This window comes from Apium graveolens, chromosome 6, assembly GCF_009905375.1.
Source record: "Apium graveolens cultivar Ventura chromosome 6, ASM990537v1, whole genome shotgun sequence".
NCBI classification, from domain to species: Eukaryota; Viridiplantae; Streptophyta; class Magnoliopsida; order Apiales; family Apiaceae; genus Apium; species Apium graveolens.
The window spans coordinates 35,764,667-35,782,303 of record NC_133652.1 but is presented as its reverse complement, the minus strand read 5'-3'; the positions used below and the strand labels follow the sequence as shown (position 1 = coordinate 35,782,303).

Genomic DNA, 17,637 nt, shown 5'->3' with positions numbered 1-17,637 from the left:
CGGGCATACCTGTTCATCGCAATGGCCGGAAAAGAACGATACTCGTTAGATCCCGTCTTAAACTTCCACACCGTGCCCGGCTGACAGAGAGTAGCAATTATCAAATCCGAATCAAAATCCTCGGGGGTCTTCTCGTTCCAATTCTCCTCCTGGGGCTTCCTTTATCGCTGCCCAATAACACGGCGAATCGCCTCGGGCTGGTAATCAACCGTAAGCCCCCTAACAACAGTGTACCCATTCTTATCGGCCTTGGCGTTCGCATAAAACTCGCGAACCACACTCATCGGGACCGCTTCCGGCGACTCACAAAAAGTAATCCACCCTTTCTCTGCAATCATCGGCAATAACTCACCATCCCTCCCCGATGGCAAAAATCCCCTCTCCTTCAGAATCGGCTTAGTCAGAAGCCTAGCATACTCCTCCTCAGCAGCCCTATCCACAAATCGGGGCCTTGCAGCAGTACCCCTCGAAGAATCAGCAGTAGGAATGGTGTTGCTGTTATCGACAGTACGAGATCTCTTTGGAGCCATTGAAACTGAGAATAAGTGTTGAGAGTTTGTGTTTTGTGTGTAGGAGAGAGTTTGTAAATTGAAAGTATATGGGAGTGTATATGGAGAGGTTGTGCGTATATATAGGGTAAGACTAGGTTTAGAATTAGAGTAGGAGTGGGGTTTGTGGCTTGTTTGTAGGAGGAAATTCGTGGGTTAATAGGGTTATGGCCGTGGTATTTTATTTTTGTGTTTTTCTATTTTTTTATAAGGCCGAATTTTTTTTTCCAATAGTGGGGCTCCAAGAGGTCGCCCAGGAATACCAGGCGGGTGCCTCAGCTTCGAAGTGGTTGCCCGGGACAGCAGGCGGGCGCCCGAGAGCTTTCTGAAAAAAAAATTTCTACCTTTTTCTTTTCTGATTTTTTTTGGGTTTTTGGATAGAGTACTAACTTCTAAAGGTTCCTACAGTCTCAAATCTTGGGTTGCCTCCCAAGAAGCGCTTCTTTTACGTCATTAACTTGACGTAGAGTAGTTCGATCAAGTTGACAATAAAACGGCACTAACCACTTTCCGGTTTGCCATGTCCCCATAATAGTGCTTCAATCTCTGACCATTAACCTTGAATTCTTGGCCCGGATCATTCTCAAAAATCTCCACCACTCCATGTAGAAACACAGTTTTGACGATAAATGGTCCAGACCACCTTGATTTCAACTTTTCAGGAAAAAGTCGGAGACGAGAGTTGAATAAAAGAACTTGTTGCCCCGGCACGAATGACTTAAGAGATAGCTTCCTGTCGTGCCACCTTTTTACTTTTTCCTTGTACAATTTGTTGTTCTCGTACGCTTGCAGTCAAAATTCATCAAGTTCATTTAACTGAAGCATTCGCTTCTTCCCAGCTGCATCTAGATCAAGATTTAACTTCTTTAATGCCCAATAAGCCTAATGCTCAAGCTCCGCAGGTAAATGACATCCCTTACCATAGACAAGTTAAAACGGGGACATCCCAAGTGGAGTCTTGTATGCTGTTCTATAAGCCCAAATAACTTCATCGAACTTCAAAGACCAATCTTTCCTTGACGGACAAACAACTTTCTCTAGAATGCGCTTGATCTCTCTATTAGACACTTCAGCTTGACCATTAGTTTGCGGATGATAGGCAGTAGCAATACGATGATTCACATTGTAGCGCTGCATCATAGAAGTGAACTTACGATTGCAGAAATGCGACCCCTCATCACTTATGATTACTCGTGGCGTTCCAAACCTTGTGAATATCTGCTTATGAAGAAAACTCAACACTACCTTTGCATCATTTGTCGGTAGAGCCTTGACTTCTACCTATTTCGAGACATAATCGACTGCCAGCAAGATGTACTGATTATTGCAGGACGAGATAAATGGTCCCATGAAATCGATTCCCCAAATATCGAAGACCTCAACTTCAAGCATCACATTTAAAGGCATCTCATCCTTTCTAACAAGATTCCCAACTCTTTGGCAATGATCACACCTTAAAATGAACTGATGTGCATCCTTAAACAACGTAGACTAGAAAAAACCTGCTTGAAGAATACGAGCTTCTGTCTTTTCACCACCATAATGTCCACCATAAACTTTGGAATGACAGTCTCATAATATCCCCTCCGTATCACAGAATGAGCTACATCTCCTGATGATATGGTCAGCTCTTTGTCTAAACAAATATGGTTCATCCCACATGTACCACTTCACCTCATGCAAAAACTTCTTCTTTTGAGCTGCATTCATATTAGGAGGCATTATATTGTTGACAAGATAATTCACAATATCTGCGAACCATGGCTCTTCCTCCTGAACTGCGAACAACTGCTTATCCGGAAAAGATTCGTTGATCAATGTCTTATCATATGAAGTAGAGTCGGGATTCTCCAGTCTAGAGAGATGGTCAGCTACTTGATTCTCAGTACCTTTTCGATCCTTGATCTCTAACTCAAATTCCTGTAGCAAGAGCACCCAACGAATAAGTCTAGGCTTCGAATCCTTCTTTGAGACGAGATAACGAATGACAGCGTGATCAGTGAATACTGTCACCTTTGTCCCAAGTAGATAAGATCAAAATTTTTCGAAACCAAAAAATATAGCCAAGAGCTCCTTCTTAGTAGTGGTGTAGTTCATTTGAGCTCCATTAAGCGTCTTACTGGCATAGTAGACCACATGAAAGATATTATTCTTGCGCTGTCCAAGAACTGCTCTCACTGTATAATCACTTGCATCGCACATCATCTCAAAAGGTTTTGTCAAATCAGGTGCCGTAATAACTGGTGCAGTTATCAAACTCTTCTTGAGAGTCTCGAATGCTTCCAAGCATTCATCATCAAATTTGAAAGGCACATCTTTCTCGAGCAAGTTGCACAACGACTTAGATATCTTAGAGAAGTCCTTGATGAAACGCAGATAAAAACCCGCATGACCAAGAAAACTACGGATTCCTTTCACAGAAATAGGTGGCGGAAGATTTTCAATGACTCCCACCTTAGCTTTATCCACCTCAAGGCCTTTGCTAGAGACTTTATACCCAAGAATGATGCCCTGTTGCACCATGAAGTGACATTTTTCCCAATTGAGCACCAAATTAGTTTCCACACACCTTTTGAGCACCGAACGAAGATTATGCAAACATTCATCAAACGAATGTCCAAAGACGGAGAAGTCGTCCATGAATACTTCGACATTATTTCCAATCATATCAGAGTATATAGCCATCATGCATCTTTGAAAAGCGGTAGGTGCACCACATAAGCCAAACGAAACTCTACGAAAAGTAAACATTCCAAATGGACAAGTGAAAGTAGTCTTTTCTTGATCTTCAGGTGTAATGCAAATATGATTATAACCCGAATAGCCATCCAGAAGACAATAAACTCATGACCAGCCAACCTGTCAAGCATCTGATCAATAAATGGATGAGGGAAGTGATCCTTCCTTGTGGCTTTGTTCAACTTTCTATAGTCCATGCATACCCTCCATCATGTGATTGTTCGAGTAGGGATGAGCTCGTTCTTCTCATTTGCTACCACAATAATACCTCCTTTCTTAGGTACACATTACACTGGGCTCACCCAATAACTGTTAGAAATAGGATATATGATTCCTGCATCCAGCCACTTTAGAATTTCTTTCTTCACCACTTCTTTCATGATAGGATTCAGTCTTCGCTGTTGCTCAACAGTCGGCTTGCTACATTCCTCTAGAAGAATTTTATGTATGTAATACGAAGGGCTGATCCCTTTTATATCTGCTATAGTCCATCGGATGGCGGATTTGAATTCTCTCAAGATCCTCAAGAGCTTGTCCTCATCACTACCTGAAAGGTCAGATGCAATAATAACAGGCAAGGTAGATGCATCACCTAAAAAAGCATACCTCAGGTGTTCAGGCAATGGTTTAAGCTCCAAAGTAGGTGCTTCCTCAATAGATGGTTTGAGCTTTCCCTCAGCATTCTTGAGATCAGTAGTACTAAGAGATTCAAATGGCATTTCTAGCTTTCGCCTCCAAGGAGAAGCATTTAGATATTGTAATTGCTCATTGCCTTCCTCATCTTCACTGTCAAATTCCCCCACTAAGGCTTTTTCTAAGGCATCAGACCATAGCACATGATCAAGTTCTGAAGTTACCGAAGAATCAATCAAATCCACCTTGAAGCACTCCTCATCTTCTGTAGGGAATTTCATCGCATTGAATACATTGAATGTCATATCCTGATCTTGCATCCTCATAGTAAGTTCACCTTTTTGCACATCTATCAAGGTACGGCCTGTAGCCAAGAAAGGTCTTCCCAAGATTATGGGAATCTCTTATCTTCCTCAAAATCCAGAATTATAAAGTCTGCAGGAAAGATGAGCTTATCCACCTTTACTAACACGTCCTCCACGATGCCTCGTGGGTATGTAATAGAACGATCAGCCAATTGTAGAGACATATAGGTGGGCTTTGGATCAGGCAAATTCAGCTTTTTGAAGATAGAAAATGATATCAGATTGATGCTTGCTTTCAAATCGCAAAGGCACTTGTCGAATGACAACTTGCCAATGGTGCAAGAAATGGTGAAGCTACCTGGATCTTTAAGCTTTGGAGGTAATTTTTGTTGCAGCACATCACTGCTCTCTTCTGTTAGAGCAACGGTATCAAGATCATCCAGTTTCACCTTCCTTGAAAGAATACCCTTCATGAATTTCGCATAACTAGGCACTTGCTCCAGAGCCTCAGCAAAGGGTATGTTGATGTGAAGTTTCTTGAACACCTCCAGAAACTTACCAAATTGCTTATCCAACTTTTATTTTTGCAATCTCTTAGGAAAAGGTGGTGGAGGATAGAGTTATTTCTCCCCTGTATTACCCTCATGCAGAGTGTGTTCAATAGTAGTCTTCCTTGGTTCCGCCTCTTTCTCCTTTTGCTTTTCTTCTTCATCTACAACTTCAGCTTCTCCATCTTTTACTTTTTCAGCATCAACACTTTTTCCAGACCTTAAGGTAATAGCTTTGACTTGCTCTTTAGCTTCCTTCCTGCCTGGCATTTCAGTATCGCTGGGAAGTGTGCCAGGTTGACGATTGAGCACGACATTAGCTATTTGACCGATTTGATTCTCCAAGGTCTTGATAGAAATAACCTGACTTTTGCACAACAGCTTTAGCTCCTCGAAATCAGCACTAGAAGGTGGAGCAACACCTCCTTATTGAGGATATGATTGCCTTTAAGCATATTGATGAGGTTGCGAGAATCCAGGTGGATTAAACTGTTTACTTACAGCTTGCAGATATGGTTGCTGAACAACATTCTGAGTATTGCTCTAGCTGAAATTGGGATGATTTCTGTTATTAGGATGATAAGTAGCTGGCACAGGCTGCTGCGGTTGCTGATAACTGTTCACATACTGAACAGATTTATTAACAAGAAAATACTGATCCATAGCATGAGAGCCTGCACAAATCTCACATACCATAGCTATCTGATTGACTCCATAGTTGGCTAAAGAATCGACCTTCATAGACAGCGCTTGGAGCTGCGCTGCAATAGCTGTAGCTGCATTAACTTCTAGAATACCTGCTACTTTCCCGGGAATCATCCTTTGAGTTGGGTTTTGATGCTCATTTGCAGCCATAATTTCAATAAGATTATAGGCTTCAGTATAGCTTTTGGCCCACAAGGCGCCTCCAGCTGCTGCATCGAGCGTGGGCCGAGATTGGGCCCCCAAACCATTGTAGAACCCAGTGATCACCATCCAGTCAGGCATACCATGATGTGGACACTTTCTCAATATCTCCTTATAGCGCTCCCAAGCTTCGCACATAGATTCTGTTGGTTGCTGCGCAAACTGAGTAAGAGCACTCCTCATAGCTGCAGTCTTGGCCATTGGATAGAACTTCACCAGAAACTTTTACGCAAGATCTTCCCAAGTAGTGATGGACCCAGCTGGTAAAGAATGTAATCAGTCCTTAGCTTTATCCCTCAGAGAGAATGGGAAAAGCCTCAGCTTGATAGCCTCATCAGTAACACCATTATATTTGAAAGTACTACAGATCTCAACAAAATTCCTGATATGTATGTTGGGATCTTCAGTCGCAGCACCTCCGAAAGAAACAGAATTCTGCACCATCTGAATAGTGCCCGACTTGATTTCAAAAGTATTAGCCTGAATAGCCGGATGAATGATGCTTGACTGAATATCATCAATTTTAGGCCGAGAAAAGTCCATAAGAGCTGGATCTGCTGGAACTATACGATCACCCATGATTACCGGTTCTTTCGGCTCACTCTCTTTATCCGAATCTTCAAAATCTATCTTCTCCAGAATATTAAGAACTGAGTCTGTCTCCTCAGCCGTATCTAGAGTTCTCTTACGAGTGCGAGAACGTGTTTGCATAAACGCTCGCTAGAGTACCTGAAACACAACTGGAAATAATAAGTAACAAGTCTTAATCAATGAGTCCTAATGACCACTGATGGCAAGTACATAAACTAAACAAATTAACACCGATTCCCCGACAGTGGCGCCAAAAACTTGTTAGGCACAAAGCACGCGCTAATATTCACGCAAGTATACGCGTTCGCAAGTAATATAGAATGATTTCTAGTTTATTCTCACAGACACTCAGACTGATTATATTTAATTAATACTCACTCACCAATGTATGATTACTTCTCAATGTCAAGACAATAACATTTAAGGTTGATTAACTAATTATTAACTATAATTAACTACGAGAATAAAACACTTAAATAACACTTGAATTAACAATATTAAATACACATGAGATCATAACTTCATTACTACTTCCTTCAATAGTTATTGTTATTACCCTTAGCATGTAACGATGATGATATTAATCGAACAACACAAAACTGATAAAAGCCAACTTTCGTTGCACAAATACCATTCTACCAAGCATCCATAATTAAGATAGAAGTTGAATATGCATCAATTATGTTGAGACCCTATATGTCTACAGAATTTGACAATATAACGATTTAAGCGCAAGTTATTCATTATGATTATACAGGGCAAGTAAAACGGTTAGAGTTACCCACTAATCAGGCATACAATACATGAACCTATACTAGCATGGCAAGTTCTAAATCTCAAGATTCACTCTCGCTTCACAAGAGATTAACAAGCTATCTTATATGTTCGCGACGCACATAAGAAGAATAAGCACAACCTATACTAGATATCATACAATCATCACATACCAAGGTATTAAACAGTTAACTAAAGAAATCTATATTAAATCCGCTACGACCCCATGATCACGATTAGCCCATGATAGAACTCATCGTCACCATGGGTTCATATGAAAATATGATAATAACACGATAATATAAATTAATAAAATACTTATTAAAACCAGAGTACGTCACAAGAGTATTAAGGTTCAAAGTAAAGAAAACTAGCATCCACTGTTACAACGAATAAAAGAATCACAAGATAACGTATGCTTCCTCTTCTTCGTTATGGTGTGCTAAAACGGTCTTCTTAATCTTCTCTCCTTGCTCATTACTTGATTAATAATGGTGCTTCTTATTGTGAAACGTCTATAAATATTACTTATATAGAAGCCCACAAGAATCAGCAATCTCAGAAGTCCAATAGGATAAGATAGATTTCGGTTTGAGAGCATGTGGGTGAAGGAGAAGGATTGTTTATATATTATTCAAAACTTTTGGTCGGAGATGGCTGGCCAGAGTATTACGGATAAGATAGAGTATTGTTCTCTCAAATTGGAGGAATGAGGAGAGGCATGATTAAGGAATTTAAAGAGAAGATGAAGGATTAAAAACGAATATTGAAGAAACTAAGACCCAGGAGAGATAGATATGGTGTTAGGATGTATGAAACTCGATGGGACTATCTAAAGTTACTAAAGAAGAAATAAATATACTGGCACCAACAAGCTAAGCAGTTCTGGCTACAACATGGTGATCAAAACACCTGGTTTTTCCATAAGTATGCATCGGTGAGAAAGGTGAACAATGATATAAAAAGGTTGAAGGATGAAAATGAAAACTGGACGGAGGAAGAAGATAAAATTCAAAACATCATTATAAAATACTTTGAGGATTTGTTTGCAACTAGTATATAGACAGAGGAGAGTCTAACAGAAAGAGAAGGAGTGGCACGTGTGACAAAAGAACAAAATACAGAGTTACTAAAGAATGTGACTGGAGTGAATGTTAAGGAAACAACATTTTCCATGCATCCAGAGAAATCTCCTGGAATAGATGGCTTGAACCCATGTTTTTTCATGTGTTTTGGAATATTGTTGGTAATTATGTCACTCAATTCTGTAAAAATTTCTTTAGAACTGGGGAGGTGCCAGTGGGGGTTAATCGTATTATGATATGTCTTATAGCGAAAGTTAAGAATCCAAAACAAATGTTAGAGCTACGACCGAACTGTAGTAGATTCACAGTAAATTCACACTTATCCAAAATTATTCCACAATATAATCAAATTTAAAATCAATTTTTTTTTCAAATCTCGGCTGTTAAATATTTTATTTTATATAAATATAATTATTATTCTACATTAGCAACAAATTTGATGAAATTCTAGGATTCTCTACGGTTCTCTATATAAGAGGGTTCACTCTTGAAGAAAGGCCTAGATAATATATTTATATTACTTTTTTCCTCTTATTTTTAGGTATTTTATGATAAGTTAATTTTACAAATGTCCAAAGATATAGAATTAACATGCATAATATATTTCTGTTAGTTTTTAGACTTTTATCATAAGTTAATTTTACTATCAATCTCTTACTTATCCGCACATTACGTGGCAACTTTATCTCTTTTTGAAAGTAAATTACTAATTTACCGATACGACCAAACCATACAAGCAAAACTTCTTTACTCTAGTTATATATAGGATATAAGTAAATAGTACGTACTCTTTTTTAGGGCAGTGGCCCTTATTATCACAATTATGAAAGTAATGGCCCCAAATCTCACTTGCATGCGCGAAAGACCCTTTGTACCACTTAAAAAAGAAAAAAACAATTTTGTTTTTTGTCCTAAAATGAAACACATTTTCTAGTTGCGATTTATTATAAGAATTGTTGATAAGAACAAAGATTGGAAATAAAAGAAACACAATATTTATATACGTTACAGGTAAAACTCAAATGTAATTTCCGTTGTATTAAAAAATATATTTTAAAAAATTTCAGTCAAACAGAAATGCAATTTATAAAATCGTTACACGTAAACGCTTCTTAATATCGCGTTGCACATTTGAAAACAAAATTTTAAGTATTTCAGCTAAAAGGAAAACGCAATTGGAACAATCGTTGCAGTTTAAACGCAGAGTATAATTGTGTTGAATCTTATTTTTTTAATACATAAGAAGTTTAAAACGAAGACTCATATTAATAATGCGTTAAAGGTTAAACGCAAGTTTAATTAACGTTACTAGTTTATGTACAGATGGCCTGCTACTGGAAGCCCCTCTAAAGAATAAACAGACAACTCTATTTTGCTGAAACTTTCTGGAAAAACTTTTTCTACACCCCCAATTCTATAATGTGATACATATATCTACCAACCTCCTCCATAATCAATTCAGTTCGTATTAATCTCGCACTAGAGTTTTATCATGGCATCAGATTCAACAAATTCTGTACTTGGATGGATTTACATCGATGGTAATATCTTAAAAACACAATTAGATGGATTTATTTATGATAAGACGGTTGCGAAGCATGTCAAACTTAATACTAGTATTAAATTTGATGATTTGTGTGATGATTTGTTCTCGAAATTTAAAATTGATAGAGGTAAATATGGCTTGAAGTTAAAATATAGATGTAAAAATCCGGATGATTTGAAGTTTGGCATTGTACCTATTGAAGATGATGATGCTGTAGAGTTGATGTTTGGTGTAGTGCTTTCAAAGTGGAGTCCTTTGTTTATGGAACTTTATGTGGAAAAGTTTTCAATTGGTATGAAAACTAATTTGAATATAAGTACACGCATTGATTTTGAAAAAGACTGAGTTGAAAGAGTAGGAGAATCAAGTTTTAGTAGGCGTTTGGAGGTAGAGAGCGGGGGATCAAGTAAAAAATCGTCAATTACATCTAGTAGTTCAAAAATAATAGCCTCTCTTGATAATTCTATTCTTAAAAGTAGTAATGATGCGTCGTCACCTATATAATTGAGGAAATAAATGCTATTTCATTCAAAAGATGAGTTGATGGGTGAGGTAAAATAAATTCATATCCAAAATCATCAAGAGATTAAAACCATAAGATCAGATTCCTTAAATTGGTATGTTTGTTGCAAAATGGAGGAAAATGGTTGCAATTGGAAGTTAAAAGCAAGGAAATGGAGTGTGCATGATCATTTTGAAATAATGGAGAGTTCGGGTCCACACACGTGTATGAACCCATCTATTACACAAGACCATTCCAATTTAAAATTTCCGGACATTACCGAAGCAATTATGGCACAAATAATAGTCGATCGAAACATTAAGGAGAAAGTGCCTCTAGCTACGGTCGAAAACTTGTTTGGGTATCATCCAAATAGGAAGAAAATAAGAAATACAAAGAAATTAGTCATGGAAGATGTGCATGGTTCTTGGGAAGGGTCGTATAGTGACCTTCCGTATTTAATGGAAATGCTATAATGTTTCAACATTGGTACAAAAGTTGATTGGCTCTTTAAAGAAGAAGAGATGGGAGAGGTACTTTTTTTCAACTTACATATTGCTTTGTTGTAGACTAAAGTCTAATATTAAATTAGAAATTGGTTCCTAGATTTTAGGGCCTAACGACCATAAAACCTAAAACAAATTAGGGTTTTGTGCATTACACTATACTCATATAAAATATTTTAAAACCCAATTATGAAATTGGTGAACCCTAAACTATAAAAAAGTGTTAAATTATGGACCAGTATTAAATTTGATTAGAGATTGGTTCCTAGGAATTAGGGTTTAGAGTATAGGGTTTAGGGCCCTAAACCCTAAATCCTAAACAATTATTCATTATACTATAATCGTATAAAATATTATAAAACCCAATTATGGAATTGGTGAACCCTAAATTATTTAAAAGTATTAAATCATGTTGGTTCCTAGGTTTTAGGGCCTAACGACCATAAAACCTAGAATAAATTAGGCTTTAGAGTATAGGCCCTAAACCCTAAACAATTGTTCATGACACTATAATCGTATAAAATATTCTAAAACCCAATTATGGGATTGATGAACCCTAAATTATTAAAAAGTATTAAATCATGGACCAATATTAAATTTGAGTCTTATGTAACAGGTAATGATGTTCAAGAGATTGTTTTGGGCTTTCAAGCCATGCATTGATGGATTTGAGCACTGCATTCTAGTCATATTTATTGATGGGACTCATCTTAATGGACCATATCCCGGCATACTATTGAGTGCCACATCTGTAGACGGATTTAGTCATCTTTTTCCACTGGCGTTTGTTATTGTCGAAGCCGAGAATGTGTCTAGTTGGGGTGGTTTATGGATAGGTTGAGAAGTTTTATGGCAGGTAGGAGGCACGAGATTTGTGTCATCTCTGACAGACACGCCGAGATTATGGTAGCTATGAAGCAGACTGGATGGTGTGAGCCACATGATCACCATCGGTTTTGTATCAGGCATCTCGCTTCAAACTTTTGTAATGCACATAAGAAAAAAGGATTGAAGAAAAATTTGGTTGAATTGGCTCCTCAAGTTCAACCTATAAAGTTTGATTTGTTATGGGAACAATTGGTGGCAGCGGAGCCAAGGGCAACGAAATGGTTTGAAGATAAGGCTTTAGAAAAGTGGTCGTTAACACATGATGGGGGTAAACAAAGGTTTGGCATCATGACAACAAATCATGCCGAAAATTGGAATAATGCAATACTTGAAGCACAAAACCTTATTATCACTTCTTTAGTTAGGGCATTGTTTGGAAAATTAGTTGAATACTTTGATTCGAGGCGTGTGGAGATAGCAACACAATCTCTCAATGATCAATATTTTACCAAGTTTGCAAATATGAAATTAAAACGGGCAATATCACGTGCAAGTGGACATCATGTAAAGTTGTTTGATCGGGACACATGGTTATTTCAAGTAACTACAAACAAGGACGGACTAAAAGGAGGAAACAACCATACCATTCACATACATGAGCAAAATTGTACATGTAGAAAGTGGCAAAACTATCGTATCCCTTACTCTCCTGTAATTGCTTATTGCGCACATGTCAAAATGACACATGATAAACTTGTTGGTGATTGATATAAGTTAAAAAAATATCTCAAAAATCAATAACGGTGTGTTTGAACCAATCCCTAACAAAGGAGATCCACGTTGGCCTACACAAATAAATTTCCCAAAAGTTGTTCATGACGAGGATGTACAAAAGAAGAAGGTGAGAAGGAAATGAACACGGTTTAACAATGAAATGGATTTTCAAGAACCTCCTGGGAAGAAAAGCAACTCGGCTCCTTGAATATTTGGTTAAATTTGATATTATTATCAAACATTAAGACTTTTTAATTTGCTTTTATTTAGACTTTGTTAATCTACATTTTTAAAGAATTATTAAGATAATTGGATTTGATATTGCAATTTGAAATTTTAAACTTTTTTGGTAAATTTTATGTTTACATTTTCTACATATAAGTCTCTGTCCATTTTTGCAATTTAAGTTTTCTATATATAGCTTTAGTTTAACAAATATGAGGCATCAGTGTTGTTATTAGGATGTGAATTTGGTTCTAGGTTGACAAAAGGAGCTGACTAGGAAATGGGTAAACGCATGTTTAAATGTAGTTATAGGGTAAACGCAATGAAAAGTTGCGTTGGACCACTACTGAAACGGAATTATAAACTGCATTATACTGCAAACGCATACATAAAATGTGTTTGTTATGTTGTCTCCTGACACAAAAGTGCAAAAACAACTGCCACTAGTAACTATTTTACAATACCACTGATTTTTTTTAAAGAAAAAATGCAGAATACAGTTTTACCTAACAACAAAATATTTCATTATTTGAATTACTTAATCAAAATGAACATTACTGACATTCATAAAGAATGTTATGCACTGCCCAATACACTTAGTTAACAAAAGATGAAATAAATATTTAAACTAGAATACAAGTCTTTTAATATCCACCTAACAAAAGTTGTTAATCTTGTCCATAACATATTGCCATTAAGGTGACTGAGAAACAATGGTAATTGTCGCAACAAAATCAAGGCCAGTAGATGTCAGTATGTCAATTATCAATTTAGTCCAAAGTTTCAAACTTTGTATGAACAAGTATATTATTTGATCAGCTCTTAATATATCATACTATAATTAGTAAACAGAACCATTCAAACTACACTGCACATTTCCGAGCATAATAAAACTTACCAATTTCTTTATGATTAAGAAAGTCGTAAAACTGAGAAACTTACTTGATTACTTGCGATTTGCACATTTAACACCATCATTACCACATGTTGTACTTTTTTAACACTCTTCGACCGACGTAGTTCATAAACTTGCAATTCTTTTTCAGGACATGCAATAGTTGGGTTGATGACATTAGATGGCTAGGCAATACTAACTTTTGGTGACATGGTAGACTGAGAAGAGTTATTATTTGTATCATCATTGCTAGGTGTTACATGTAAATCAAAAGATAGACAATAATCTGTATTAGAAATAGGTTGCAGAACAGCAACATGATCACTTGGAAGCTGAATAGGATCCATTGGTGGATGAATAACATCATCAAGAGGATGATCATTAGGCTCATTCTTAATTAGATTAGCATCATTATTGACTTGAATCGGCTGCTGAATAACAATTTCACCTAGATCAAATAACGAACAAGGGTCTGCCAACTTCTGAATTGCATTGCCCATAGTCTGCTGAAAAGCTTCACTAACAGGCTCGAGTGTGGGCATTAAGGAGCCACCTAGAGTCAAACCTAAGCTGAAAAATGGACAATAATCTGTATTAAAACAGGTGGTTGAACAACAACATGATCCTTTGGTAGCTGAATAGGATCTATTGGCAGCTCAATAACATCATCAAGTGAATGTTCACTAGGCTCATTATCGAATAGATTAGCATCATTATTGACTTGCATCAACGGCTGAATAACAGTTTCACTTTGTTGTGCAGAACTGCCAAAATTATGAAAATTATTTGACTGCTGAAAAGGTGATCCATTGTCATCTGCAGCAGCACCAAAATCATGATCATCTTCATCTAGAGCTGTTGGCACAATTGTATCCATACATACATCACCATCCATTCGACGCCTCACACAACGAGCCCCTCCCCGACCTCCTCCATGGCCTCCACGTTTAGCACGTCGACCAACAACCTTTCTCACAATTTTTTCTTGATTACGACGTTCTTCCACGAGGAGTTCCTCAAAAAAACCATGAACAGAACGCTGTTGAACAACATGCCATCCGAGATAAGCTAGTTCACTAACCTCTGGTAGTAAATTCTCCGAACGTCTCGCAATCAATTTAAATAACTCTCCCTAAATTTAACACATTACAAAGTTATATTAATTATATGTATGTTAGTTATATTAGTTTTGCTTACAAAACTAAGCAAAATGCGTAATATGTATGTTACATCTTTAGTAATGTAACCATTAGTTGAACATAATTTATAAATGTGTTCTTTAGCAGCCTTATAATACATGCCAGATAAAACATCCATCTTGATGTAGGGTATCAAATATCATAGATTTTGATCTTGGCTAGTCTCAACTAGTATTTATTCTATGCAGGGGTAAATTAACAACAATATCTATACTAATACTAAACTAATAAGCCAACATGGGTATAACTGTTGGTAGTTTGGTTCAACCATTAAAAGGATAGGGGATTCTTTTATGCTACCATCCACACTTTTCTTAATGCTCGATGGATTACTACATTATAATTGCAAAACTAATAGACATATAAAACTAGTGATATTCATATGAGTACCTACAACATATACATGAAGGGCATCCATCTGAGAATGGAATCTCCACGTCCTCTACTTATACCAATCATCATATTTAACAACTTCACTTGCACCAACGATCATATCTGATTCGCAAAGATTATTCAATCGTGAATTCCAAATATTTATATATGGTTGATGCTTCTGTACCCAATTAACATAAAATTTTCCTTGCAAAGTCAACTTGTGGAGGTCACTCGTATCTTCAGGCTGATCCAGAAGTCGCTGAAACATCCCTAATTGTTTCAAAACTTGGTTGGGTTGATGAGGCCTAACGATAAAGATGCAAATTAGCGGGCCACAATAACGCCAGATTTCCTGTCCCTTCAAGCAGTATGCTGGTAGTGACTCCAAAACAGATTTAATGTAAGGCTGCCATATAAAATGCGACAAACCTATATCGTCTAAAATTACTTGGTAGACAGGAAGCATACGCCCATTCTTCTTTGAAAAAGAATGATGAACAAGCCACCTATATAAAAAAAACATAATAAGTACACTAGTAAAAAACTCCATGTGGCCATAATAGCAGGTTGACAAGTATAACTGAATTTTCTAGTAATAAAAATGAATAGTTAAAATTTCACCTCACTCCATGTGGGCCTGCAAGCTATCCTACCTAAAACTCCTCATCAATTAAGGAAATTTTAGTACGTATTGGAGCCATAGTTGGCAACCTCTCCCACGCCCATAATTGCAGCAATATTAAACAACCAACAACCTCATCTATATCTAATTTGTAACTTTTGCATAACTCTCTATATAAAAATGCAAGTACAGCAGCTCCCCAAGCGTACTTCCCACAAGAATTTAGATCACGAAGATACGGAATCCACATAGAATGTACTAGACTACCCGAATGATCTGTAAACATAGATCCAGTGATAAGTTGTAACATATAAGACCTATTATACTGCATCAAATCTTCATCAGTGGCATTATGATCCAATTTTTTGGAATAAAGGTCTCAAACCAACTAAGTTGTAGCCTAGATCCATTAAATCGACTCTTTGGGGGCCGATGACCAAACACTAATTCAACGACCTCATCCCATTCCTCATCAGCAATCAAAGTAGCACCAATAACAGGGTCCCCGTCAATACACAATCCATTAAGCACCCCAATATCCTGAAGTGTGATAAAACACTCTCCAACCGACAGATGAAATGTATGAGTTTCTGGCCTCCAACTTTCTACGAGAGCTGAAATGAGACCCTAATCAAGCTGGAGTGAAGAACCCTTGAAATACCATAAAAACCAGTTGATTCTAACAACGGAAGCATTTTATGGTGCAATTCAGGTTGTGAAGACTGATTTGCTTTACGATGACTGTAATATCCGGGATATATTGTGTAATTATTTTTGAGATTATTATGTGTGCCCAGTATCTATTCTGTGAGTTAATTGTTAAGTGTTATCTGTACTTGAATATATTCAAAAATAATATTAATTGAGTATTTTAATTTTTATATGTCCAAAATAAAATATAGATAATTGTCATATCTTCCTAATTATTTTTATGTTGATTTATGGATTTATAAGAATCATATGAAATTTCTAAAATCTTTTTCCGGGTAATTAAAATCTATTTTATAAAAACGGGAACCAACCGACGTCAACCGTTGTTACGTTTTTGGAACCCGAAACTCTTCCGAGAACTCCTTCCTAACCTAATTGTAATATCCCGAGCATTTTTCATGTTTCGACTTTTTCGATCCGGCTTACGGTTTGTCCTGCGCGGGTCCCGGCGTAACATTTTCGATACAATATTCATTTCGGTAAATTAATAAAACCCGTATTTTCGATAAACGGGAGCTTTTTATTAAACTATACCAATTATCACTTCGTAATACGTGTAACCAGGCGCTGAGACCAAGACCGCAGTACAAATTGTACTAATTTGGATAATTATCCCGAAAACCGATACCGTTTGGATCAGTTTTTACAGATAAACGTACTGTTTTATATCCGGAATGATCCAACGGGATAAAAATTTTCCGTAATTATAAATAGCCTTTTTCCGTATTTTATTTCGTATCAAAATCATTTGCAGATAGTTAATTATATAATTTTCAGAGAAAAACCCTAATTACATAAACTGTTCTAAGAATCAAACAGCAAAACGAAGGCGTTACGGATCTCTGTTTTTAAAGCTTGAGTAACCAAAACGAAGGATTTGAGGTATTCTATCAGATTCTGAGCTTTATTTCACTGCAGAAATCAAGGGTATTTTTCTAAAAAATTATTTATTTTTGAATTTATTTTATTAAAAATATGAATTTTTGTTCGGATGATTGTTTGTATGATTTGATGATTGCATGTTGTAGAGCTTGTTTTCCTGATGATTTTCATATGTCATACGTCTGATTTGGAGTTCAATAACATGTTCAAATTTGAGTTTAATTTTCGAATTTCAAAATTAGGGTTTATAACCCGTATGAATGTTTTCAATTGAAATTTGGGGGTCTTTGATTCAGGGGTTATTAGCTGTTGATTTATAGTGGGTTGTGTTCCTTATAAAATTTGCAATCGATTGATATATAGCTCGTTAACAGAGGATGCTTGAATCGAAGGGAGTTGTGTTTTAAAGATTTGCGATGTTCGCCGGAAACCGGCGATGTTCT

At 36.8% G+C, this 17,637-nt stretch overlaps 1 non-coding gene across 1 annotated transcript; it reads left to right on the top strand.

Annotated features, from left to right (window-relative positions):
• Window positions 1-5,758: 5,758 nt before the first annotated feature.
• LOC141669790 (small nucleolar RNA R71) lies at window positions 5,759-5,865 on the top strand. Its single transcript, XR_012554049.1, has one exon. It is a non-coding gene; the product is annotated as a small nucleolar RNA R71 (small nucleolar RNA).
• The last annotated feature ends 11,772 nt before the right edge of the window (window positions 5,866-17,637 follow it).